Genomic DNA, 27,064 nt, shown 5'->3' on the forward strand with positions numbered 1-27,064 from the left:
TGACTTTATGAGAAATCCAGACACTGTAAAACAAATCCAAAAGAATGAAAAATTAGAAAACAATGTGAAATATGTCATTGGAAAAACAACTGACCTGGAAAATAGATCCAGGAGAGAGAATTTTAAAATTATTGGACTATCTGAAAGCCAAGATCAAAAAAAGAGCCTAGACATCATCTTTCAAGAAATTATGAAGGAAAACTCTTCTGATATTTTAGAACCAGAGGGCAAAATAGAAATTGAAAGAATCCCCTGATCTCCTCCTGAAAGAGATCCTCAAAGGAAAACTCCTAGGAATATTGTAGCCAAATTCCAGAGTTCCCAGGTCAAGGAGAAAATATTACAAGCAGTCAGAAAGAAACAATTCAAGTATTGTGGAAACACAATCAGGATAACACAAGATTTAGCTGCTTCTACATTAAGGGACTGCAGGGCATGGAATATAATATTCTGGAGAGCAAAGGAGATAGGATTACAACCAAGAATCACCTACGCAGCAAAACTGAGTATAATCCTGCAGGGGAAAAAATGGTCATTCAATGAAATAGAGGACTTTCAAGCATTCTTGATGAAAAGACCAGAGTTGAATAGAAAATTTTATTTTCAAATACAAGACTCGAGTGGAACATGAAGAGGTAAACAGGAAAGAGAAAATCATAATTGACTTATTAAGGTTAAACTGTTTACATTCCTGCATGGAAAGATGATATTTGTAACTCATGAGACCTTTGTCAGTATTAGGGTAGTTGGAGCAGAAAAAATTATATGTATATATATATATATATAGATATAGATAGATAGATAGAGGGCACAGGGTGAGTTGAAAATGAAGGGGTCATATCTGGAGAAAAAAATTAAGGGGTGAGAGAGGAATATACTAGGAGAAGGAGAAAGGGAGAGGTAGAATGGGGTAAATTATACCACAAAAAAAACCAGAAAAGAAAAGGCTCTTACAGTAGAGGGGAAACGGGGAAGGTGAGAGGGAATGAGTGAATCTTATTCTCATAGGATTTGACTTAAGGAGGGAATAACATACACACTCAATTGGGTGTGGAAATCTGTCTTACCCTACAGGAAAATAGGGGGGGAAGGGGACAAGAGAGTAGGGGATGATAGAGAGGAGGGCAGATTGGGAAAGGGAGTAATCAGAAGCAAATGCTTCTGAGGAGGGACAGGGTCAAAAGAAAGAACAGAATAAATGGGTGGGTGGAATAGGATTAAGGAAAATAGAGTTAGTTTTTCACAGCATGTCTACTATGGAAGTGTTTTGCATAACTGCACATATATAACCTATATTTAGTTGCTTGCCTTATCAATGAGGGTGGGTGGGGAGGGAGGAAGGGAGGTGAAAATTTGGAACTCAAAATCTTGTGAAAGTAAATGTTTAAAACAAAAAAATAAATAAAAATTACCGTTAAAAAACCAAACAAACAAAAAACAGTGTATTCATTTGTGTCCATTATGGGTGTGTATGTTTGTGTGGCTGAAAAAGTTGGTATTTCATATGTAAATTCCACATGCTTCCATATCACTGCACATATTTCTTGACAAGTGAGGAGTGCCTGGCTCTCCCTTTCTTCTTTCCACAGGTGTCCAAGAAGGGTTGCAAACACTTTGTGTGTCCCTCAGGTGAGCTCATCCTCCCTATATCCCTGAGTCTTCCTGGGTATCCTAAGAATGAAGGGGTGGGTAGGAAGTGGGGACTCTTGTGTCTATGGTATCTACAGAACTAGAGTCTGGGGGTGGGAAGGAGTACTTTATAGATTCCCCCTTATTCATTCAGGGGCATAGGTTAATAGAACTGGGGAAGAAGAGGTTTGTGGATATTTGGACAACAGGTTGGGGTTGAGATTGAGGGGAAGAGGTTGTGGAAAGGGATTGGAGGTGAGAGGTTTGGAGGAGACACTAGAGGAGATTGATGGAAAGAGACGATGATTTGCAGGGACAATTTGGAAAGAGAAGTTAAAGAAAATTAGAGGAAAATCACAAGGTGAACTTGGGTAAGAAAGTGGTGAGTGGTATTCATATTTATTTATTATAAATGATTCATAGCAATCCATGTTGTTGTTTATAGTTTGTGATTCTTTTGACAACTCTTTATTCATATATTTTGACCACTAACACTGGAGAATGGCTCTTGGTTTTGTTTCATTTATGTTAGTTCCCTATATGTCTTGGCAGTCAGATCCTTATCAGAGATATTTGTTGTAAAGATTTTCCCAATTAATAGCTTCTCTTCTTATTCTAGCTGCATTGATTTTGTTCATGGATTTGAAAACTTTACAATTTCATGTATATGAAAAGTTGTTTTTTAGCTTTTGTCATCACTCCCCTTCCTTATTTGGTTAAAAATTCTTGGAGAAAGGTCTGAGGAAAGAGTATAGAACAAATCTGGAGACTGAGTGAAGAGTAGAATGTCAGAGTGGGAAAGGATCTCAGAGATCATCTCATCCAATGCATCTCTAGCTAAGCATCCATTCTACAAAATGCTTATCAAGTGGTATCCATACCTATGTTGAAAACCTCTAGCTATGGGCACATCATTACCTCCCAAGGCAACCCATCCTACTTTTGAGCAACTTTTGTTCTTAGGAAGTTTTTCCTTAAGTTGAATGGAAATGTACCTTGCTATAACTTTCTCTCCCCTCTTCTACCTAATTCTAGGACTGAGTAGAATGAATCTAATCCATTAAAATATGAGGACTGGGTTTTTTTTTACCTTTTTTTGGTATCCTCAGTGCTTAGAACAGTGCCTAGTATATAGTAATCATTTAATAAATGCTTACTGATTTTTGATTGACTCTTCCACTTGACAGACTTTCAGATATTTGAAAACAGCTATCATCATGCCCTCACAGCACAAATCTATTTTTCCTCAGGCTAAACATTCTCAGTTCCTTCAGTTCATTCTCATACGGTATGGTTTTATCATCTTCATCACCATAGGCTGTCAACAGTCTTATCCAACAGCACCCAAAACTGAATGGAAATCCTGCTGATATGGTCTGACCTTGGAAGATTACAGAGGGAGCATCATATCTCTCCTGCTTTGGATACTTTGGCTCTCTTAATGTAGCTTAAGAAAGATTTAGGGGGGCATTTAGAAAAAGGGTTTGATTTCCCCTTCAAATACCTTGACCCCCCATGACCTACTCCTCTACCCCACCTCAGCCATACATAAAGGTGGTCATACCCTCAATCTTGCCATAACCCACAAAAGTACCCCCTCCTTTCCTACATTAGCCATACTCTTCTCCATTCCCTATCTAGACCCCTTCCGTGAACTAGTTTAATTCAACAATAAACTCTCTTCTTGAGTCATTTGCTACCTTTTCATATCACTGATTATGTCCTGTCAAGCCTCACATACACTGTCTTTACGCCCACACATGTGGTGTTGAATGAAGGTTGGAAAAAAATCATGCAACTGTACTATGTTTCCTATCAGTTCATGTCAAATTTTCTTTAAATTTGAATATTAAATGACCTTGACCCTCACTACTACTAGGCAATCCTTTTATGCCTCTGTAATTAACTCACTATCCCATTCACCATAGTAGCTCTTCTCAAATAGATCATGGCTTCCCCTCCCCCTACCTTGCCTGAGACTCTTGCATCATATTTTACGAAGAAGAAATGAGGCCATTACAACTAAAACCTTATCTTCTATGAGAAACCTTTCGCTATCTGTTCATCCTCATGCCTCCTTTTGTTGATTATCTTCAATTAATCATATATATTTATATATAGCTTCTTTGTACAAAATTGCTTGCATGTTATGTCTCTCCCATTAGACCGTGAGCTTTTTGAGCAAAAGGATTATCTTTTGCCTTTTTTTGTATCTCCAGTGCTTATAATAATGCCTGGCACATAGTGGGTGCCTAATAAATGTTTATTAACTGATAGGAAGAAGTTGGAAATTCGGAGGAAGAAAATATGGTACAGGAGGAGTTGGGTTCAAACCCTGGTTCTTCTATTTACTACTTGTGTGACCTTGGGCAAGTCACAGCTTCTCTGGGTTTCAGATTCCTCATTTGTAAAATGAAAGAATTGGACTAAATGATGTCTAAGACCTCTTATATCCTGAGATATTGTGATGCTTTGATCCCAGAGTGTTGGGTTGATATGGGAGACAAAACACTGAATATGTATGGGCCCTATAGCTCCCTTTTTGAAGACATCTTAACTTCTATGCTCATACTTTTTCTAAAAGAATGTCCTTTACCAAGATGGCAGCTTCCTTTTTGGCCTTCATCTTCTTCTCCCATATTCTCCCTTATTAAGTACATGTAAATGTCAGACTAACTATGTATGACCCCTTAACCCTTTCCTTGCTTCTACAGGGGGAAATGCAGGTGTGGCTGCCTCTTATGCTGCCAGAAAGCTGGGCATCCTAGCCACCATTGTGTTGCCCAAGAGTGCCAACCCAACTTTGCTTGAGAGGCTGGAGAGGGAAGGGGCTGAGGTGCAGATGGTGGGGAAGGTAATGGAAGGCTTCCTGCAGAGCACAGCCCACTGGGAGGTTGGGAGGGCCTGGGGGCAGCTGGGATCTCTCTTTCTACCTGTTATCTCCTCAACCTCTTCAGTCTTAGAAGTATAATAATGCTATTTTATTGGCTCTGTGTCTTTATTAATGTAAATAACTTCTGGTGAGGGAACTCCCTCTACCAAAGCAAGTGCACCTGCCTTGTAACTGCTAGTCTTAGAGAGTTACCTCGGGGTCCTGAGACAGTGTAAGACTTGTCCAGGGTCACACAGTCTGTATGTGTCAGAGATGGGAATTAAAGCCAGGCCCATCTGACTTGAAGTCCCACTTTCTATCCATGACTCTCTTAGAATTACATTTATTAATACAACCATAACAAATATGATCATTTTAATTAATACTGTAATGATGGCCAACTTTTCTATATTTGAAGGAATCCAAAGTGCTTTCCTTCTCTTTTTTCTACCATTTCAGCCCCATGACAACCAGAGACCAGGTAAATATTAGAGTTATTACTATCCTCTTTTTATTCTGCAGAGGTCTTCTCAAGGGGCTTCAGGAGAAGCCATGCCCTATCCATGGTTAATTTTCTCCCAGCTTTGCCAAGTCTCTGGTCCTCAGGCTACAAGTGACCCTAGAGGTCATTTTGTCCATCCCTCTGCCTCTTGGTGGGAGAGCACTTCAACCAGTCCAACTAAAATGCATCTTTCTGTACCATGTTCTGCCCCTGGCCTCTTCTTACCCCTCTTTTATTTGGACCAGGACCTCTTGCCAGGGTCAGATCACAAAATTCACAACTAACAGCATCATATTTACTTCTAAACAATACATGGGTAAAAGAGCGAGTATTGAAGTTAGGTGGTGCAGGGGTTAGTGCCCTGGATTTGGAATCAGGAAAATCTGATCTCAAATCCTGCCTCAACCACTTCATAGTTGTGTGACCTTAGTTCACTTCTCTGGTTCTTCATCTATGAAATGAAGGGGTTCCTCTAAATGACCTCTACCTCTAACTCTATGATCCTTAAGTCACTGAACCTCTTAAAGCCCTAGTTAACTCACTGAGGTTATAAATTGCAGACTAGTAGCCAATCTTCAATGGTGGATGGAGTTTTCATATGGGAGTCCCTTCATCAAGGAAATTGTAGGTCTGGTTCTCCCTTCAAATATTTTAATTTAGAAGGGGAAAAATTACAGTATCTTTGTCATTGGCTGTAAATTAACATCATTTTAAACCTGCAGGGTTTTTTGATCAAAGAGCCCCCCAAATGCTTGAAGGGGTGAACAAGATAAGAGTCCTCTGAACTAGTGCACTGGGGGGCCCATAGTTTACACTCTCCTTGGTCTTTAATGCTTTAAAATTAGAATTCTCTTACCCTAATATGTTTTACTTCTGTTAATGACGTCCAGTTTCTTTATCTTCTTTGTAAATAACTGTTGGGATTGGACTGAGCTCCTAGAAGGCAGGGAACATTTTTGCTTTTCTTTGTATCCCCCATGTTTAATAAATTCAAGGCATTTAGTAAATTCTTATTGATTTGACTATAAGCACCTTGAGGGCAGGAACCAGCTCTAGGATGCTATATTCAAGGCTTCACATACATTATCTTGCCTGAGCCTCACAACCACCCTTTGAGAAAAGTCAGACAGGTATTGGTAGAAAGCCAGATAGTTCTGTGCTTTCCTTAGTGTTTGGGTGTTGTTGACTGAGTAGATGAGCCCTAGGGAGTTGCATAGGTCCTAGAGAGTGACCTAGGGCTGCCCAGCTAGTGTTAGAGGCAGGATCTGAGCTAACATCTTCTTGAATCCAAGTGTGGCTCTCTATCCATCATTCCATGCTGCCTTTATCCTATTGAATAATTAACTTCTATAGATAATTAATCCATTGAATTAATTAATTCTATTGAATAGAGTTAACATGTAAAGAATATTGTTATCCCCATTTTATAGATAAGGAAACTGAGGCTTAGAAAGTTTAAATGTCTGAGAAAGAAAGCTTAGGCTCATGGTTGCATAACTGGTAATCATCAGAGGGAGTTTTAGAACACCCCTCTCCTGACTTCATATCCAGTTCTGTCCCCACTATACCATGAAGCCTTCTATTTTGTCTACAGAGCCTTGAACAGGGCTGAGTATGTGTTGAATAAATATTTCTTGAGCAAACAAACAAAACGTTTGCCAGTTTTTAGTAAGGGTGGTTCCAGCCCATTTTTACAAAAAAGTTGGGGACATTTTCCTCTTGTCCTTCTTGTTTGTTGTTTAGTTATTTCAGTCAGGTTTGATTTTTCAAGACCCCATTTGGGGTTTTCTTGGCAAAGATACTGGAGTGGTTTGCCATTTCCTTCTCCAGTTCATTTTAGAGATGAGTAAACTGAGGCAAACAGGGTGAAGTGACTTGCCCAGGGTCACACAGCTTGTAAGTGTCTGAGGCCAGATTTGAGCTCGAATCTTCCTAACTGCAGCCCTCTGTTTTTACATCACTCTCATTTCCTAGCATTTCTCCCCACTTCCTCTTAGAGGGCCATCTTTTTTTTTTTAAATTAGAATGGAAAAATGTGCTAAAATGTGTTACAAAAATGTGCATCCCTTTTGACCCAGCCATAGCACTTCTAGGGCTACATCCGAAAGAGATCATAAAAATGGGAAAAGGACCCACATGTACAAAAATATTTATAGCAGCTCTGTGGTGGCAAAGAATTGGAAATTGAGGGAATGCCCATCAGTTGGGGAATGGCTGAACAAGTTGTAGTATATGAATGTAATACTATTGTGCTGTAAGAAATGATGAGCAGGAGGACTTCAGAAAAACCTGGAAAGAATTGTATGAACTGATGCTGAGTGAAGTGAGCAGAACCAGGAGAATGTTGTACACAGTAACAGCCACGTTGTGCAATGACTAACATTGATAGACTTAGCCCTTCTCAGCAATGCAAGGATCTAATACATCTTCAAAGTTCTCATAATGGAAAATGCTATCCATATCCAAAGAAAGAACTATGAAGTTTGAATGCCAATCAAAGCACACCATTTGCTATTTTTTCCTTCTGTTTTGTTTTGTTTTCTCTTTCTGATGGTTCTGCCTATTGGTTCTAATTCTTCTTTACAACATCACTAATGTGCAAATATGTTTAATAGGAATATATATGTATAGCCTATATCAGATTGTACACTGTCTTGGGGAGTGAGGGGGGGAGGGAGGGGGAGAAAAATTTAAAACTCGAAAGCTTATGGAAGTGATTGTTGATAGTTCAAAATAAATTAATAAAAAAAATTTAAAAAGAAGAGGAGACAAAATATGAGAATGGAAAAGAGGAAAATTAACACCCATTCAGGAAACCTAATGCACGCACCAAATCCAACAGCTATAGGCAGTTGTCTACACCCATAGTTCTCTTCCTCTGCAAAGAAAGGCAGGAAGCATACTCCCGTATATCTTCTTGAGGCTAAGATTTGTCATTATAACTTCATCCAGTTTTGTTGTGGTTGGTTTTTCCTTATTGTCATTCTTTCCATCTGGTTATCTGTTGTTATTGTGTACCTTGTCTGCCTGGATTTGCTCACTTCCCTCTGCATCAGTTCATAGAAGTTTTCTCTTACTTCTATGGATTCTTCATGTTCATTACAGTGCAGTAATACTCCATTATATTCATATATTGCAGGATGGTTTAGAAGTGGGAAAAAAAGGCTGCTAAACATATTTCCACTTGTTTTGGGCTCTAAGTCAGTCTAATCCAAATTAGGAGAGAAGGAGTGGGAAGAGGCAGATTTGGGACACAGCCTGAATCCCAATGTCCATTGACCATAGGAATCCCCAAGTGGCTTTAACCACTGGCTTACAGCCTGGCCCCAGTGTTTCCATTAAGATCTTTAGAATCTGAATCCCTGACCCAGACATTACCTTTCCCCCTTTCTCTCCTATATCCCATTAGCACTGATGATATGATTAGGTTATAAGACCCCAATCCCTGATCACTCCATATCTTTTTTTCCCTTCTCTATGTCTTGGATTCTTAATAAGTGCCTTTTAATTCATGAATTAATTCTATCCAATTTCCTGTAGATATGGGATGAAGCCAATTTGAAGGCCCAGGAGATGGTCAAAATGGATGGTTAGGTCAGCATTCGCCCCTTTGACCACCCACTGATCTGGTGACTATGAGCCCCTTCCCCTTTCCCAGCTCTTGTCCCTTGAACCTCCAACATTTAGGTCCCTGCATTTATTGTCAGCTCTCATTAGAAACTGATTCACTACTATTCAGATTACATTATGGGGATTCAGACACTTTTCTCCCTTCTTTTTCTCTGTGCAACTTGATTGTGGGCTGCCAACATTAGAATTGTCCCAGGAAGGGTGACCTGGGCTGGGGCACAGAGCCAGTAACTTGGGCTTCTGAGCACCAGGTTATGTTTCTATGACAGGTTGGGACAAGGGAATGGCTCTGGGTTGGGATCTGAGAAACTTGGATTTTAATCTTGAGACTGACACAAACGTGTGTGACCATGAATATGGCCTTTGGGCCTGGGTCCCAGGTTTCCTTTTGTTAAATGAGGAGGGATTGCTAAGGTCCCTCTCAGCTCTGATATTTCATATTCCAAGATTCTTCCCAGCCCTGGCATTTTAGAGCTCTTTATTTATCATCATCATCATCATCATCATCATCACTAACATTTTATGGCACTTTGAGATTTGCAAAGTGCTTTACAAACATTTGGTCCTAACACCTGAGGATAGGTGCTATTCTTATCTCCATTGAGCTGTAAGCTCCCTGAGGGCAGGGATTATCTTTCCATTTTTAACATGTGCATCATGCCTTACACAGTGCCTGGTAGCACATAGTAGATGCTTAATCATATGTGCCCAATCAAGCACATAGTAGACGCTTCATGAATTTTTATTGACTAACTGATTTACAGATGTAGACACTGAGGCAGACAAAGCAATTTGCCTACAGTCACATAGGTAGTAAATATCTGAGGCAGGATTTGAACTCAGGTCTTCCTGACTCCATCAGGCATGCTTTTGGTGGGGTGGTGGTAATGGGGGCCTTTCTCTTCTTGCCCTTGTCTCCAGGGAAGGCCATGGCAGTATGATTCATGAACTCAAGGATACTCTGGGTACCGGGCCTGGTGTCATCATCCTCTCTGTAGGGGGTGGGGGCCTCCTGGCTGGTGTAGTGGCAGGAATGAAGCAGGTGGGCTGGCAGGATGTGCCCATCATCACCATGGAGACCCGGGGGGCTGACAGCTTTAACCAAGCCATCCAGGCTGGGAGACTTGTCACCTTGCCTGACATTACCAGGTGGGCATTGCTTGACTTTCAAGGGGTTGTGTTGGTCCCAGAAGATCACTTTCCTTCTCTGGGCCTCAGTTTCCTTATCTGTAAAATGAGAGGGTTGGACTAGATGGCCTCTGGCACCCCTTCCAATTCCAGATCCTTAAGCATAATTACATATGTACATCTGCAAAAGAACAGTAAAGGAGCTAGATAATGTCTTAGGTCTTTTCAAAAGACCACAGTAGTGGGATCTCAGAGACCACCCAGTCCAACCATCTCATTTTATAGTGGAGGCCTGAGTGACTTGCCTAAGGTCATACAGCTAATAAGAGGCAGAGCTGGGCTTTGAACACCCCCTCCCAGGTCCTTGGTCTCTTTATTAAACACAACCCCCTTTCCACTGTGGCACACTTTCTATGATCTGTGAGCTGTGTCTTTCTCACATGTGGGATTTGATTTCTCCAGGGTCTCCCATTAGAATTCACTGCTTCTTTCCCCTCCCAGCATAGCAAAATGTCTGGGTGCCAAGACAGTGCTTGCCCGGGCACTGGTGCGTGCCCATGAGTGCCAGATCATCTTGGAGGTGGTAGACGACATGGAAGCCGTCGAGGCCATTGAACGCTTCCTTGGTGAGTGCTGTAGGAAGGTTAGCCTTGCCTGTAGACAAACTGAGTGACCACCCAAGTCTGTGACTTGAGGGTCACTGAAAACAGCCCTCTAATCTCAAAGTATTTCCCTGAAATTTCACCCCAGAGCTGGCATTCCACTATTGTCCCTTGACCCCTTGAGGTTGGTCTTGCCTTCTCCACATTTGTCCTTCATACCTGAGTGGGGATGAGTTCCCCAACCTTTCCAAATGATATCTCATTTGATCCTTGTAACCTCTCTACCCTGGGAGGCAGGTGACAATAGCACTCATTTTACAGAAGAGGAAACTGAGTTCGACAGAGTGACATTGCCTTGTCCAGGGTCTCATGACTAGTAAGTGTCCATGGTAGGGTTTGAACTCAGGTCTCCCTAACTCTGGGTTTGGTGTTGTATCCACTGCACCGCCTAGCTACCAGCATGGGTCATGGCATAAGGAACTATTGAGGACCCAATAGAACACAGTGGTACCTTGTGCTGAGTCCTGACTGGCTCTTGGTATCTCTCTGTCTCCCTATTTCATTGTCCTGTCTTCCTGCACCCCTGGCCTTGTCCTTCCTGCTGGCCACAGATGATGAGAGGATGCTGGTGGAACCAGCCTGTGGGGCTGCACTAGCTGCCATCTATTCAGGCTGCCTGGGCCGGCTCCAGGCTGAGGGCCTCCTCAGCCCCTCACTGGGCTCCATCGTGGTCATCGTGTGTGGTGGGAACAACATTGATCGGGCTGAGCTGAGGGACCTCCAAACCAGGCTGGGGAGGAGCTGAGTGGCCCTGACCTGGGAGGCTCTACCTGGGTATGTAAGCCAGGCCATGGGGTATCAGGGGAGGGGGAGGTAGCCTTGAGAGGCCTGAGAAATGGTGTTTTCCTTTCAGGATTAATCTCTTCATCAGACTTCTTGGTGCTGAAATGATGCTCTCAGCAAGTGCCTCTGGAGAAAGTGACATTTGTATAGCCCTGCACTCCTCCTGGAAGCCTTCCCTGATTACTCCCAATATTACCCAATATTTTTCTCTTGTCTGTTTTCTTCTTGGTTTCTCCAACTAGACTGTAAGTGAGTATGTGCCTTGTATTTTTTTTATCAACCTGGTCATAGCAGATATTCAATAAAAATTTCATTATTTGAGTTAGTAGAACCTTTGAACCTCAGGACTGGAAAAGATCTTAGAGATCATCAGGTCCAACTACCCCATTTTACAGAGGAGGAAAGTGAGTCCCTACTTTACTGAAAAACCTTCAATGGCTCCCTATTGTATATCTAATAAAGTGTGATTCTTCAATTATTTTCAGTCTTGTCTCTTTGTGACCCCATTTGGGGTTTTCTTGGCAGAGATACTGGAGTGGTTTGCTATTTCCTTCTGTGGCTCATTTTGCAGATGAAGAAACTGAGGCATACAGAGTGAAGTGCCTTGCCCAGGGTCACACAGCTAATATCTGAGGCGAGATTTGAACTCAGGGAGATGAGTCGTCCTAACTCCAGGGCCAGCACTCTGTCCGCTGCATCACCTAGCTGCCCTCACCCCATAAAGTATATCCTCTCAAGTCTGGCATTCAGATCCTCTATAGTTTAGCTACAACCTACCTGTACAGTTTTATCTCAATAACCCCCATTTCTTATATTCTCCTTCTGGCCAAACTGGTCTAGCCTCTGTCCCCCATTCTTGTCTCCATTTCTCAGATCTCTGGGCCTTTGATCTTATCAACCCCCACTCCTGGAATAGACTCCCTCACCCTTGTCTGTGGAAGTTCCTACTTTTCTTCATGGTCCAGTTCAGATAGAATTTCCCTTCATGAATATGGGGTCAAAACACCTCACCCATACTCTCACCATGAATGTGATATACCTTTTCTCACATTTCTCATAGTCCTTTCCCCTTATCTTATTCTTCTTGGTACCAGAACATTATAGGATTTAGGTGTTAAAGCCCTTTAAGATTACCTGGTCCAAAGATCCCATTTTGCTGATGGGAAAGTAGAGGAGACGTGACCTGCATGTGGGAACCCCTGACTCCAAATCCTGCACTCTTTATACCACATTGAGATCATACCCTACAGGGACTGCTGCAAAGAATGGAGGGGATTTATTTTTTGAGAAAAACTCAGGCGTAATGTGATAACTGCCTTCAAGTTTCAGAAGAACCAGAAGAGAGTAGACTGGTTCTCTTTGGTTCTAAAGGGCAGGACTAGGAGTACCAGGTGCCTGGCCCACAGCAGGTGCTTGATAAGTCCCTGATTGCTTGATAAAGTGTAAAGAGGTCAATTTTGGATTGATTTCAGGGGAGAATAGCTTCCTGCCAAATGAAAGCTGGAATGTGGAATGGACTGTCTTTAGGTCAGTGGGTAATCCCTCCTTGGAGGTCTTCAGGCAGAGGATTGGATGATCACTTGCCATAGTAGGTAGTTAATAAATAATTGTGGATGAGTTGGCTGATTATTGTGTGTTTTATAGAGGGGAGTCCTTTTCTGTTTTTGGTTGGACTAGATGGCCATGGAGCTCCCTAGATGGAGTGGGTTCCTCCTTCTTGGAGGCCTTCAGGCAGAGGTTGGGTTTGCCATGGTAAGTGATTTATAGATATTTATGGATTAATTGTTTGATCTTTGGGTATTTTATAGAGGGGGGTTCTTTTCTTCTATTGGCAGGACTAAATTGCCGTGGAGCTCCCTTCCAAGTCACCGTCTGTGATTCTCTGACCTTCCCATGTCTTGTTTTATACGATTGTCCTTCCCCTCTCTATGTCCCCTAGTCAGGCTGGGTTCACCTCTCTTGATTGTCTTATCCAGAGCACTGACATCTGAAAGGTCAGAAAAGAACTATGAGCTTCTTGAGGGCAGTGGCTGTTTGTGTCTATCCTTCACCAAAAGTGAGGCTCCTTACACAGTAGTTGCCTAACTAATGCTTGCTGTGTTGAGGAATACCACTTGGCCAAGGTCCCCTAGATTGCTAATGATGGAGCAAGAACCCCTGACTCCTGGGACTTCTTGTACACCAGGCTGTCAGAAGCAGTCCATGGTCATGACCTTTGTATAAAGGGGCCTGTTCTAGAGGGTCCCAGCCTGGCTGAGAGATCATCTATGTTCCCCAGAGCTGGCTTTTTTGGCTACTCAGGAAAAGACAAACCTGGGGTCTTTTTGGAAGCTTTATGAAAAATAGCATCTCAGAGCCACATGGGGGCAGCAAAGTGTCTTTCATGCAGATGGCCCCAGGGGGATGGATGGAGAGGAATATTTTCTGGTTTCTGCATTGAAATATATTCTTTCTCTGGGGTATGCATCTTCTCTGACCCCCCCCCCCATCCGCTTTAGTTCTCATCCCCAACCCTAGGAGAGTGGGGAGAAGTGAGCTGAGTCAGAGCTCTGCATAAGGGCTATTCTGAAGAGCAATCTCAGAATCACAAAAACCATGAGTTGGAAGATGCCATAGACACCAATTCCCATAGACCCACAGGATCACAGAGTTAGATTTGGAAGGGACTTTAGGGGACATTGAATTCAACTCCCTCTTTTTACAGATGAAGAAACTGAGGTTCAGAGAGGTGCAGACACTTGCCCAAGGCCACAAAGGACATGAATGGTAAAGCTGGGATGAGGCTCTGGGTATGAGTTCAAGTGCCAGTGGCCTTCAGAGGGGTCTCCTCATCTCTTAGTGTCTCATTTCCCTCTCCTCCTCTAATCAGGGCAATCTTTTGTCAGGTTGGACAGGTGACAGTTAGGAGGGAAACTGTTGGCTGAGACTGTGGGAGAATCTACAGCTGGTGTTTTTCTCTGTTCCCAGGGAAGCAGGAGATAAGAGGCTGGGTCTTCACTGGGGTTAACCAGAAAAGAATTGTTTGCCATAGAACAGCCCCAAATCCTGTTTCTTAATTGACTATAGTTAAGCCTTTTCTTGTATATAACAGAAAAGAGTTAGGCCAGCTGAGACATCAGAGAGAGGGAGTAGAAGAAAGAAAGACAGCAAAGGGGATAAAGAAGGAGAAAGAGGAGAGAGGGTCAGGACCCTAGGGTGGGAGAAAAGAGAGAAACATATTCAGGAGAAGGAATTAATTCAATTTAATTTTACAAATCTCTACTGTACCTGACCCTGCACCTAAGGCATGAGAATCTCAGAATCCCTGAAACTCAGAGTTAGAAGGGATTTCAGAGGCCTTCTAGTTTTACCCAGGCCCGATTGAGCCACTTTATGACCATCCTGACAGGCAGTCATTTGTCCAATCAATCAATAAACATTTGTTAAGCACCTACTCTTTGACCTAGCCTTAACTTTCTCTAATGAGGGACGTAATACCTATTACATCCTATAGGTATAGAAATACGCAAATGATGACGATGATGGTGGTGATGATGATAACTAGCATTTATATAGTGCTTTAAAGTTTGCAAAGTGCTTTACAAATTTTTCAGTCATTGTGTCTAACTCTCTCTAATGAGTCACCCCCAGAGGCTGCTCCTTTCACTTCTGATTGTGAGGAAGATTTTTTTGACATTGAGCAGAAACGCTCTTCTGTGTACCCCCCACCCCTCCCATTTCTTCTAGTTCTGCTCTCTGGGACCAAGGAGAACAAGAGGACTCCCGTATTGTAGATGCCATCCAGTTTATCATTCATCCTTCTCAAACTGTGGCACATAGGACTGACCACAGTGCCCTAGATGTATTCTTACCAGGGCAAAATGCAGTGGGATGTCTCTTCCGTCCATTCTGAATGTAAACCGAAAGTTCCATCATACATGATGGAACTCTTACATTGAACTCACTGCATTAAAAAAAACCCTCAAGATCATTGTATTTTTTTAACTATTCCTTAGCGACATTAGATTCTCTTCATCCTTGTGAAATTGATTTTTTTGAACCTGAGGGTATTGTGGTTCAGTTGTGTCTGATTCTTTGTGACCCTGTTTAGGTTTCTTGGCAAATATATTGGAGTGGTTGGCCATTTCCTTCTCCAGATCATTTTACAGATGAGGAAACTGAGGCAAATAGACTTACCTGGGGTCACTTAGCTTGAGTGTCTTGAGGCTGGATTTGAACTCACGAAGATAAGTCTTTCTGATTGTAAGCCCAGCAACTGTATCCACGGCAGCACTTAGCTGCCTAGCAACAATAAGTAAAGTAGTACTGTGGATAGAGTGTTGTCTGGCCTGGAGTTAGAAACATTTGGGTTCCTATCTGACTGCAACCACTTCCTAACTGAGTAATTCTGGGCAGGTCATTTAACCTCTGTCTGACTCAGTTTTAACAACTGCAAAGTGGGTATTATAATAGCACCTACCTCCCAGGGTTGTTATCAGGATCAAAATGACATAATATTTGTAAGGTGCTTAGTACAGCACCTGACTACAGTAGCTGACTAATAAATGTTTATTCCCTTCCCTTCCCTTTATTCCTATTGAATTCCATCTATTAGATTTGATCCAATGTTCTAAAATGCCAAGATCTTTTTGGACTTTTACTCTTTGCCCCAGTGTGTTAACTGCTTCCTAGTCTCATTTCGTGTACAAATTTGATAATCAACCAATCAACAAACATTTATTGCTGCTATTCAGTCATTATGTCTAACTGTTTGTGACCTCATTTTGGGGTTTTCTTGGCAAAAAGACTGGAGTAGTTTGCCATTTCCTTCTCCAGCTCAATTTATAGGTGAAGAACAGAGGCAAACAGGGTGAAGTGACTCACCCAGGGTCACACATTTAGTAAGTGTCTGAGGCTATATTTGAACTCAAGAAGATGGGTTCCAAGACCACTGTTCTATCTAATTTGACACATAACTGCCCCTACTATTTGCCAGGTAGTGTGCTGGGGGCTGGGGAGACAAAACTGACCTCAAAGAGCTTACAATCTATTACATCCTATAGGTATATAAATGTGCAAATGATGATGATGATGGTGGTGGTGATGATAACTAGCATTTATGTAGTGCCTTAAGGTTTGCAAAGTGCTTTATAAATATTTGATTTTATCATCAGAACAGTCCTGGGAAGTAGATGCTGTTATTATCCCCATTTTATAGGTAAGGAAACTAAATCAGATTGAGATTGAATGACTGGCTTAGGGCGACACAGCTGGTGAGTATCTGAGGCTGTGTTTGAAGTCGTCTTCCTGACTCAGGTCCAGTGCTGTGCCTCCTAGCTGCTATATATAAATATATGCAATACATAATAAATACAAGGTAATTTTGGACAGGAGGTATTAGCAGCTGGAAGAAGCAGGAAAAGGTTCCCGTAGGAGGTAATGTTTGAGCTGAGCTTTGGAGGAAACTAGAATTCTGTGCATGTATGCCTTTATCCAAGTCACTGACAGAATAGCACCATAGACAGATCCCTGGCACGCTCCACTAGGGACTTTCTTTGAAGCTGTTGTTGAATCTTTTATTGTGATTCTTTGGGTCCAACTATGTAACCAATTACAAATCCACCTGATTATATCTTTAATTAGCCCAAATCTCTTCATTTTGTCTACAAGAATAATATGAGAATTTTTGTCAAATACTTTGCTAAAAGTCTAGGAAAAGTATCATCTTACAACATTCTTTATCTCTGTCTAGTATTCCTGCCAGAAAAAGAAATAAAATCAGCCCTACATGCCCTATTCTTGGTAATGCCATGGTGGTTCTCTGTCATGACTGCTTCTTGCTCCAGGTGTTCTCTGGCCATTTCTCAGATAATATAACCTAAAATTATGGCGAGAATTGAAGCTAAATTTATTGTAGCATATAGACTTCATTCTTTCCCATCTTTTGGAAAATCAGGGCAATGTTTAGCTTTCTCTATTCCCAATGAGAGGCAGCTAGGTGGTGCTATAATGTGTAGAGCTTGGGCCAGGAGACAGGAAGACCTGAGTTCAAATCCAGCCTCAGACACTTACTAGCTATGTGACCTTGGACAAATCACTTAACCCCACTTGCCTCAGTTTCCTAATCTGTAAAATGACCTGGAGAAGGAAAGGGCAAGCCACTCTAGTATCTTTGCCAAGAAAATGAGGTCACAAAGAGTTGGCCATGACTGAAAATGACTAAACAAATCCCAGAGTACCTTTCCTACTCTCCATGATTGTTATTGGTGCAACAATCCTAGCTACCCTTTTTGTCAGTACTTGGCCAAGTCCTTTATCTGGGCCTGATAATTTGAATTAATCAAGGACAGTTGGTACCACCTTATCCATCACTTACTTACCTAATGATGCTACTGCCCTTGTCCTTCAAAAGCTTAGTGGTTCCCCTTTGCTTACCAGATACCCACAGAAGCAAATCTTTGACTCTGGCATTCAAGGCTTTTGTCAATCTGGAGTTCTGTGTTCAATTCTGGGTTTCAACAAGATATGGATAAGCTGGAGAGCATGCGGGATATTGAAGGCCCTTGAGTCTACATCAAATGTGGATTGGTTGAAGGCACTGGGCATGTTTTGCCTGGAGGATAGAAGATCAAAGGGAGATATGATGACTGTCTTCAAGCACTTGAAGGGACTCCCATGGAAGAGGGGGTAACCTTATTCTGCTTAGCCCTGGAGGGAACAACTAGGAGTAACAGGGGGAAGTCCTGTGGTGAAAAATTTAAGCTTCATGTGAGGGCAAGCTTCCTAACAAGTAAGGTGGATGGCCTCGGGGGTGGGGTGCTCCCCCTTCATCAGAGGTTTTCAAGCAAGGCCAAAATGACCACTTCCCAGAGATGTGGTGGAAGGATTTTGTTTTCAGCTACAGATTAAATTACATAGACTCTGAGGTTCTTCAAACTCTGAAATTCTTCAAATATAGATTTAAAAATTATTATGGACACAAATATATACATGCAAACATATGCATGTATGTGGGCAGCTAGGTGGCATAGTAGATAAAGAGCCAGGCCTGGAATCAGGAAGACCTGAGTTCAAATCAGATACTTTCTAGTTGTGTGACCTTGGGCAAATCACTTCATCCTGTTTGCCTCAGTTTCCTCTTCTGCAGAATGAGCTGGAGAAGGAAATAGCAAACCACTCTGGTATCTTTGCCAAGAAAACCCCAAATGGGGTCATGACTGAAATGACTCAACAACAACAAATGTGTGTATACATACTCTCTCATTATATATATATATATACTATATATGTATATACATGTATGTACATGTGTATATATATATATATAGAGAGAGAGAGAGAGAGAGAGCACTTATACATATATATACACATATTCAAGCATGTACAAATCTATGCACACAAAAACGTATCTGGATATACCTGCAATAATACCAGCATGAGAGTTTCCAAAACATACTTGAAATTAAAAAGGTCTGTTTCCCTGTCACTGGTGGGGATTCCCCCTCAATGGTCACTCCCAGTCCCACCCTACAGGGGCTTATATGCCCTCTCTGGGGGATGGGAGGTTGCCAATGGCCCATATTTCTGGATCCCTCACTCCACAGCCCACCTTGCTGGTGCTATGACTCATCCCTCTAATATCAATATTTCCGATATTCTTGTACTATCCAGTTACCATATCAGCAGGAACCCCAGGTACAGGATGTCCCCATGACCTCTGGGCTGAAGTCCTGGGTATCTCCTGGAAATGAGAGTGTTAGTTCTGAAATTAGAATATAGCCTCCTTAAAGAGGAGACAGCTGAGGAGGGGAGTGGGGTGACAGATTCTATAAACAAGTCAAGCCAGGTGCCTCAGGCCTGAAATTCCCACTGGAAACAATAGGAGACCAAATTTCACTGGGAGTCCAGGTGAAAGGCACAGCTGGCATTGGTTGGGAAGCCTAAGGCCAGAAGGATAGAAACAAGCATATCTTGATTCCTCCTCCACCCCAGCCCCAGTCCCAGCCCCAGCTCACATCCCTGGTACTCAATGGATCTGCCCAACACAAAATGTGCTTAGGGCCAAACCTCTCCTCTCATTTACCTGCTTCCCTTCCCTATCAATTCTTCAGGGCAGGATAAACACAGCTGGATACCTCTGGTCTGGACCAGCTGCTAACATGGAGTGCCAAAGGAAGGAGGGGGCACAGAACCTTTGTTTCTTTCCCCCACCCCAAAGCATGGGAGGATGAGTGGAAAGAGAAGCCAATGACTGACACAACATGGTTAGTGGAAAAGTACACTTGGGGGTTTTGGAGTCAGAAGATTTGGGTTCCAATCCTTGCTCTGTCTCTCAATAACTGTGTGATCTTGGGAAGTCACTCATTTCTCTGTCTGAAATGAGGGGTTGCATTAGACCACCTCCAAGGTCCCTTCTAAATTAATGATCATACGTATGCCCAGTTAGCATGACCTCTCAGGTCTGGTCCCTTCCTCTCTTCTGCTCCCTACTCACAGCTGAACTGAAGAGACAAGACACATATATGAAGAGCTCAGTGACACTCCTGGAAGAGAGCTGTAATCCCCCCCCAAAGAGTTTGGCTTGTCCATCCACACAGGAAAGACCAAGTGGATGAAGAATGTCAGTTGCCGAGATTTCACCAAGCATCTGAATGGACATGCCGTGGAGCTTCATAGTATGTATATCTGGGATAGTATAGATATATGATGAGCTGGGGTTCAGAACTGACAGGTAGGAGGAAAAAGTGGGCTAAATTGCTTTCAGGAAATTGTACAACTGAAGTAATGTAGGAATATGGTTAATATATTTGTACATGTATAGACTATATAAGATTGTATGCCATCTTGGGGAGGGAGGAGAGGAGGTGGGGAGGAACAAAATTTGGAACTTAAAATCACAAAAGTGAATGTTAGAAACTATCTCTGCGTGTAATTGGAAAAATAAAATACTATTAAGTGGAAGGAAAAAAAGGAAATTGCAAAGTGCCGCTGACCCCAAGCTTCCCACAACAAAAAAGACCTATATTTTCAATACTAATGTTTTACTAATGTTTCTATATGATGGAGATGATAAGCACCACTGCCTTTGAGGAAGTAAAGATGAACATCTCTCACAGGGCAACGGAGAGGTACAGGGTGGGTGTGAACAGGCTGCAACCGATAAGCAATGACGAACTCTTGAGAAGAACAGGAGTGAAGGGTGGCATGAAGGAATTATATGATGGCAAGGAAAGGAAGGTAATCCAGTGGTAAGAGCAAAGGATGATGGGTGGGCAGCCAATGTACTCCATTGGTATCCTCCCTCCCCCCCAATAGAGTATGATCAAGGCAAAGTGCAATGGGACTATCACCTCTTCTCTACCTATCTCTTAATATCTGGTGTTTTGTTTTATAAATGAATACATTTGAATAAACATATACACATATGTTTGTAGATCTCCCTGCTCATATGCCCAGGAGAAACAGATGAGTTGCTATCTGCATTTATGAATGTGTGCACGCCTAGAGCTGGGCTTGTGTGTGTTGCTGTGAATGCATGTAGAGTTTAGTATATTAGAGTTGAGTGTGTGTTATTGTGCGCCTATGTTTCTTAAGGTGTCTAGTGATCCCTCCTCCTGGCTGCAGGTGTTTGCTGGAAGCTAGTTCTGTGTGAAACCCAGATGAAGGGGGTGTGTGTGTGTGTGTGTGTGTGTGTGTGTGTGTGTGTGTGTGTGTGTAGCATAATCTTAGAAGATGCAGTAGCTTCTGTCATGCAGGGCTGCCTGCAAACTTACTATAGGGTTATTTTGCAGATTCTGAAGAGGGGGAGGTTATCTTGCTGATTGGGGATGTAGGGAGCAGAGAGGCTTTTTCTTTCTTCCTCACCCCTGACTCATTTTCTTCCTCCCCACTCCACCCTCTTGACTTTATAAAATAGTTTAAAATAGTCTTTATTAAAAATTAGTTATTTTTATTATTATTTATTTATTATTTATATTTTATTAAAATAGTCTTTATTAAAATAGTCTCCTATTTTACTTAATTCCATTCTGAGAGGTGGCTAAGACAGTAGTCAGTCAATAAACACTTATTAAGCACCTACTATATGCCAGGTACTGTGCTAAATGCTAGAGAAACAAAGAAAGATGAAAGACAGTTCCTGTCTGTAAGGAGCTGACAGTCTGATGGGGAGGGGCGAGACAACATACAAAAGGAAACAAGATGTGGGGGCATGATGGAGAAATCCAGAGGGCTACAGTGGGAAGGGAAAGGAAGAGACGGCTGACCTGGGCTCCCTCTTTAAATGAAGCTTCTGGGAGAAGAGGTCTATACCTTCTAATCAGAGGAAGGGAGAAGCCACAGCATCAGAGAGTTTTGTCCAGGACTGGTGTGATCCTACAGGATGAAGAGGTTCCTGGGGCAGGATGGAGAAATCCAGAGGAGCACAGCTGGGTGAGAAGTGAAGGGGCTAAGGAATGAATGCAATATGGAGCAGGTGAACAAGATGCCTACGTGGTGTAGTGGACAGAGAGCACTGGGCCTGAGTTCAAATATGACCTCAGCATGTTCTTAGATGTGTGACCTTGGGCAAGTCACTTTACCTTTGTTAGCCCGTTTCTTCAACTGTAAAATGGGGATAATAATAGTGCCTACCTCTCAGGGTTGTTATGAGGGTTGAGTGAGATAATAATTGTAAAGTGCTCAGCGCAGTGCCTGGCACATAGTAGGTGCTATATAAATGTTAGTTATGATGATGATGATGTCACTAAGGGGGTTAAGTCTATTTATAATGGGAATGATGATACCTCCCTGCTCCAAAGAAGGCAGTCTTGAGAAGATGATGTCTATTCAAGATGGATGACTACTCCCTTGGACTATGTATGATATGGACTGTCAGCAGACCAGGGTGTCCGGGTCATTCTTCTTGTTTGCCATTGAGCTATTGACAGGCTTCTTAATCCTCTCTGGATTTTTTGTTTTCATAGATTCAAAATGGAGAATAGCAATAATCTCCCCCCGCCCTCTCTCTCTGTCTCTCTCTCCCTCCCTCTCTCCCTCCCTCTCTCTCTCTCTCTCCATCTCTGCCTCTATCTCTTTGTCTCTCTCCAATTTCTCTATCTCTGTCTCTCCTCTCTCTTTCTCTGTCTGTCTCTGTCTCTCTATTTCTGTCTATCTGTCTGTCTGTCTACTCTCTCTTTCTCTGTCTGTCTATCTCTATCTCTGTCTCTCTGTGTGTCTCTTTCTCCCCATACAGAGCATGCCTGTTGCTATACTCATATTCTTACATCCTGTTTGGGTTTATCATCTGTTCAAAGCCACTGCTCACAAGCTCCCATTTTCTCCTGAATCTTCCCTCTTCGACCAGCCAGAACCAGACACGTGATAACACAGCAAGTCAAAGGACATTTTCTTAAAATAGAATAGAAGGTAAATAAAAGGGAATTAAAATAAGCAGCAGGCATTCCCTCACCTGTTTCCTAGAGCCAGAAGGCTGTGAATTCACTCATCTCCACTTCTGGGGCTGCCTATTCATAAGCCTGGGCACATAAAGGGTGTAGCAACTGGCCCATCAGACCCATTGATGCAGACTCTGGCTCCATCAGGCGTGGCTGGCTTGTCATCCAAAATGCCATCACCTTGACGAGTGAAGGGAAGCCTCCTGTTGGGTGGATGGCTGGAGCAGAAGGAGGTTAGATGTGGATCTTCTTCCTCTTCTCTTTCTCCCTAGATATCTCCTCCATATCTGGGGTGCAGACCTCCTGTGTTCTGTCTCTCAGGTTCTGGAGTCACTGCTGGTTCCTAGGTGACTCCCACAATGGCACGAGACCTCTATTTTATTCCTATTAATAAAATCTCTTCACATAAGAGAGAAGGTATGGTATGGTGGGTAGAGAACTGTTTTCCAAGTCAGGAAGACCTGAGTTCTAGTCCTGCCTCTCACACTTAGTGATTATATGACCCAGACAAGTCACTCTGGTTTTTTGACTCTGACACCAGTTGTGTGACCTTGGGCAGATCATTGAACTTCTCCAAGATTCAGTATGACCATCTGTAAAGTGGGGATAATATCTACATTCTCTAACCCATTGGGTTGGCATGGGGAGGGCAGCTAGGTGGCACAGTGGATAAAGCACAGGGCCAAGAGTCAGGAAGACCTAAGTTGTGGGACCTTGGGCAACTTCACCCTGTTTGCCTCAGTTTGCCCATCTGTAAAATGAGCTGGAGAAGGAAATGGCAAACCACTCCAGTATCTTTACCAAGAAAACCCCAGATAGGGTCATGAAGAGTTGGCCATGACTGAAATGACTGGACAACAATCAGTGCCATAGAAATGGAAGATGAAGACCAGTGTAGGCATTTAGTAGGTTTCTTTGATTGAATGAGCGACCTTGCCCAAGGTCAAACAGTGAGCTTGGGGCAGAGCCAACCACAGTCTAGTCAGGAAGACCTGAGTTCAAAAACCAGCCTTAGATACTTCCTAGCTATGTGACCCTGGGCAAGTCACTTAACCTGTGCCTGACTCAGTTTCCTTAACTGTAAAATGAGGATCATATTAGTATCTATCTCAGTGGGTTGTGAGGATCAAATGAGATAATAGTTGTAAAGTGTTTCGCACTTTATATGCAGCACATAGTAGGTGCTTAATAAATGCTTATTTCCTCCCTCCCCTTCCATTCTCTTGATATTGAACACTCCTGCTTCCAGCAATCCTTTATCCTTCACTTAGAGGTGAGCAACAATGTGGTAAATGGGAAAGAATCCTGACTTTGGCAGGCAGAGGATGGGGTTCAAATCCTGGTTCTCTCCCTGAATACTAGGCAGGCTTCCAGTTCTGCATCCATAAAATGAGGGGGAGGGCGCCAGGACTCGGTGATCTCTCATGTCCCTTACGTTTCTAAATCTGTGAGCAAGCATTAATTAAGCACCTGACAGATTTGAATCCTGTTCTGGGGAATGAAAATAAAAAGTAAAATGTGCCTGCCCGCAGGGAGATTCCATTTTCCTGATCCAAGCATGTGAAGACAGTGGGGATCAGTTTCCTCATTTGTGTGATCAAGAGGTTAAAATGGGTGAGCTCTGAGACCCCTTCCAGATCCAAACTTATTATCCCAAGTGCTTCCTGTGACCCTCTGAGCCTGGTCTAAGAAAATGGAGACCTAGTGACTTCCTCGTGTGATAGAGTAGGAACTCTGTTCTGGCTCTGTCCTTGCGTGACCTTGGCCAAGTCCCTTCCTCTCTCTGGGCCTCAGTTTTCTCCTCTGTCAAACTGAGAATGCCATCAGGATTAGCGTCACAGGAAGATCCCACAGGAGGATCGGCTCTGGCGTCCTGTGTTGTGTGTCCCAATGGTCCTGCCCTTTCTGATATTTAATCAATCAACAGCCGTTTATTAAGTGCTTACTCTTTGCCAAGTACTTCACTAAGTGCTGGGGACACAAAGAAAAGGGAAAGCTGGTCCTGGTGCTCAAAGCACTGCATTTCTAACCAGGCAGACATGAGGTACGTGAATAGGAGCCCAAAAGGTGTGGAGGAAGGTAACCTCAGAGGGGAGGGTTGGGGGTGAGGGGCAGTGGGAAGGGTTGGGAACAGCCTCATAGGGATGGCATTTTAAATGAGCTAGGAGTTACGAAGTTATGAAGAATTCAAAGAGATGGGGTAGGGGGACATTCCAGTCATGAGATACGGCTAGTGCAAAGCCCTGGAGATGGGAGCTGGAGGTTACAGGTGAGGATCACCAAGTAGGCAAATATCCTTAAAATTTTTTTTAGGAAAGGGCTTCCCAGCTCTGACATTCCCCGTTCTAAGGCCCCTCCCAGCTCTGACATTCCCCGTTCTAAGGCCCCTCCCAGCTCTGACATTCCCTGTTCTAAGGCCCCTCCCAGCCCTGACATTCCCTGTTCTAAGGCCCCTCCCAGCCCTGACATTCCCTGTCCTAAGGCCCCTCCCAGCCCTGACATTCCCTGTTCTAAGGCCCCTCCCAGCCCTGACATTTCCTGTCCTAAAGTCCCTCCCAGCCCTGACATTCCCTGTCCTAAGGCCCCTCCCAGCCCTGACATTCCCTGTTCTAAGGCCCCTCCCAGCCCTGACATTCCCTGCTCTAAGGCCCCTGCCAGTTCTTACATTGCATGTTCTAAGGCCCTTCCCAGGTGTGACACGTTATGTTCTAAGGGTGCTCCCAGCTCTGATGTTCCCTGCATCTAGAGGAGGACAAATTTGGCTTGAGCTTCCTCCCTCTTCCAAGCATGCACCTCCTTGTTGCTGGCCCTGGTCTTCGTCCTTCGGAGCAGAGCTGCAGTGACTGGGAGAGCTCCCTGGCCTGAGACCAGCTCCCTGGTGCTGGCCCTGCCCCGCTGTTCTCTCTCTTCCCTGGTGGTAGGGGTTTGTAAATGCTACCAAAATGCCACGGGAAGTCTCTCTGCTTTGTTTCCAAGGTCCCTGATAAATTCTGCTGGTTGGGCAACCCCAGGAGAGGCTTTCTGGAACAGGGAACCCCATAAATCAAAGCCCTGCCACTCCATCGTGGGCAATATCTTATGTAAAAAGGTGTGCCCGGGGAGTGCCGGAGGCTGGAGAATCCTATTACAAGCTGCCCCATTAATTATAAGGAGTCGAGTCGACCCTTTCCTGCTATTTTTTATCTTAAGTCCGAAAACTGATTACCTTTGCCAGTCCTTCCCCTTCCCCCAAACCCCAAAGAATAAAACATATGTTTGAAAAACAAATAGGAAACTTTCAGCTTTTAGGAAGGAAAGCAAGAGTAGGGCAGAGTGAGTGAGAGAAAGAGAGAGGAGAGAGAAGGAAGGGGAGAGACAGACAGAGAGGAGGGATACAGAGACAGACATATAGACAGAGACAGACAGAAAGGGAGGTAGGGAGAGAGGGAGAGAGACAGAGAGAGACACACAGAGACAGAGAGATAGATAGAGAGACAGAGAGACAGAGATGACAAAGAGACAGAAAGAGACAGGCAGACAGACAAAGACAGAGAGACAGGGGCAGAGACAAAGACAGACAGACAGACAGAGAGACAGAGACAGAGACAGACAGAGAGAGACAAGGAAACAGAGAGACAGAGAGATGACAGAGACAGAGACAAAGAGACAGAGAGACAGAGATAAAGACAGAGACAGAAAGAGATGCATAGAGAAACAATCAGAAATATAAAGAGGGAGACAGAGAGAGAATGGGAAAAGACAGAAGAGGAGAAGAGAGAGGAAGAAAAAGAATGAATTGGGAGAGAGAGAGGAGGGAGGGACAGACAGACAGAGACAGAGAACTTTTTCACTTGCATACTTTCTTCTGAGCATCTCAGGACACTGCACACACAGGATCTCCTCCACTGGGACTGAAGCTTTTAAAAGAATAAATTGTTGAAGCAGCTGATCCTTGCCCTGCAAGAAGAACTGAGAAAATTCCCCTCTTTCACTCTCTACCTCTCTGTCTTTTGCAGAGGTGGAGCCCAGGGGTGCAGACTACTGCATATACTGTCATAGAATCATAGGCTCACAGTTCTAGACTTAGAAAGGGCCTGAGAGGTCATCTAATTCTGCTTATTTTACAGATGAGAAAACTGAGGGCCAGAAAGATTAAGTGATTTGTCCAAGATTACACAAGTGTGTGAAAGACCAAAGCAGAATTTGAACCCAGTTTCTCCTACTCAAATTAGATGCCTTCCTCATTGTAACATGCTGTGTGGCACGCTGACTGGTTTGGTTAAACTGCTTTATGGCGGTCTTTTTTTCCATCTTTGCTTCTGAGGATGGCTACTGGGGAGGTGAGTTGTTGTTAGTCATTTTTCAGTTATGTCTGACTCTCCATGACCCCATTTGGGGTTTCTCTTGGCAAAGATACTGGAGTGCTTTGTCATTTCTTTCTCCGGCTCATTTTACAGATGAGAAA

General features: G+C 43.2%; 1 pseudogene; it reads left to right on the forward strand.

Moving 5' to 3' along the window:
* The first annotated feature begins 1,461 nt into the window (after nt 1-1,461).
* Nucleotides 1,462-11,552, forward strand: LOC114043152 (annotated as a pseudogene).
* Nucleotides 11,553-27,064: the final 15,512 nt, after the last annotated feature.

This window comes from Vombatus ursinus, unplaced genomic scaffold (assembly GCF_900497805.2).
Source record: "Vombatus ursinus unplaced genomic scaffold, bare-nosed wombat genome assembly UNPS02001287.1, whole genome shotgun sequence".
Classification (NCBI taxonomy): Eukaryota; Metazoa; Chordata; class Mammalia; order Diprotodontia; family Vombatidae; genus Vombatus; species Vombatus ursinus.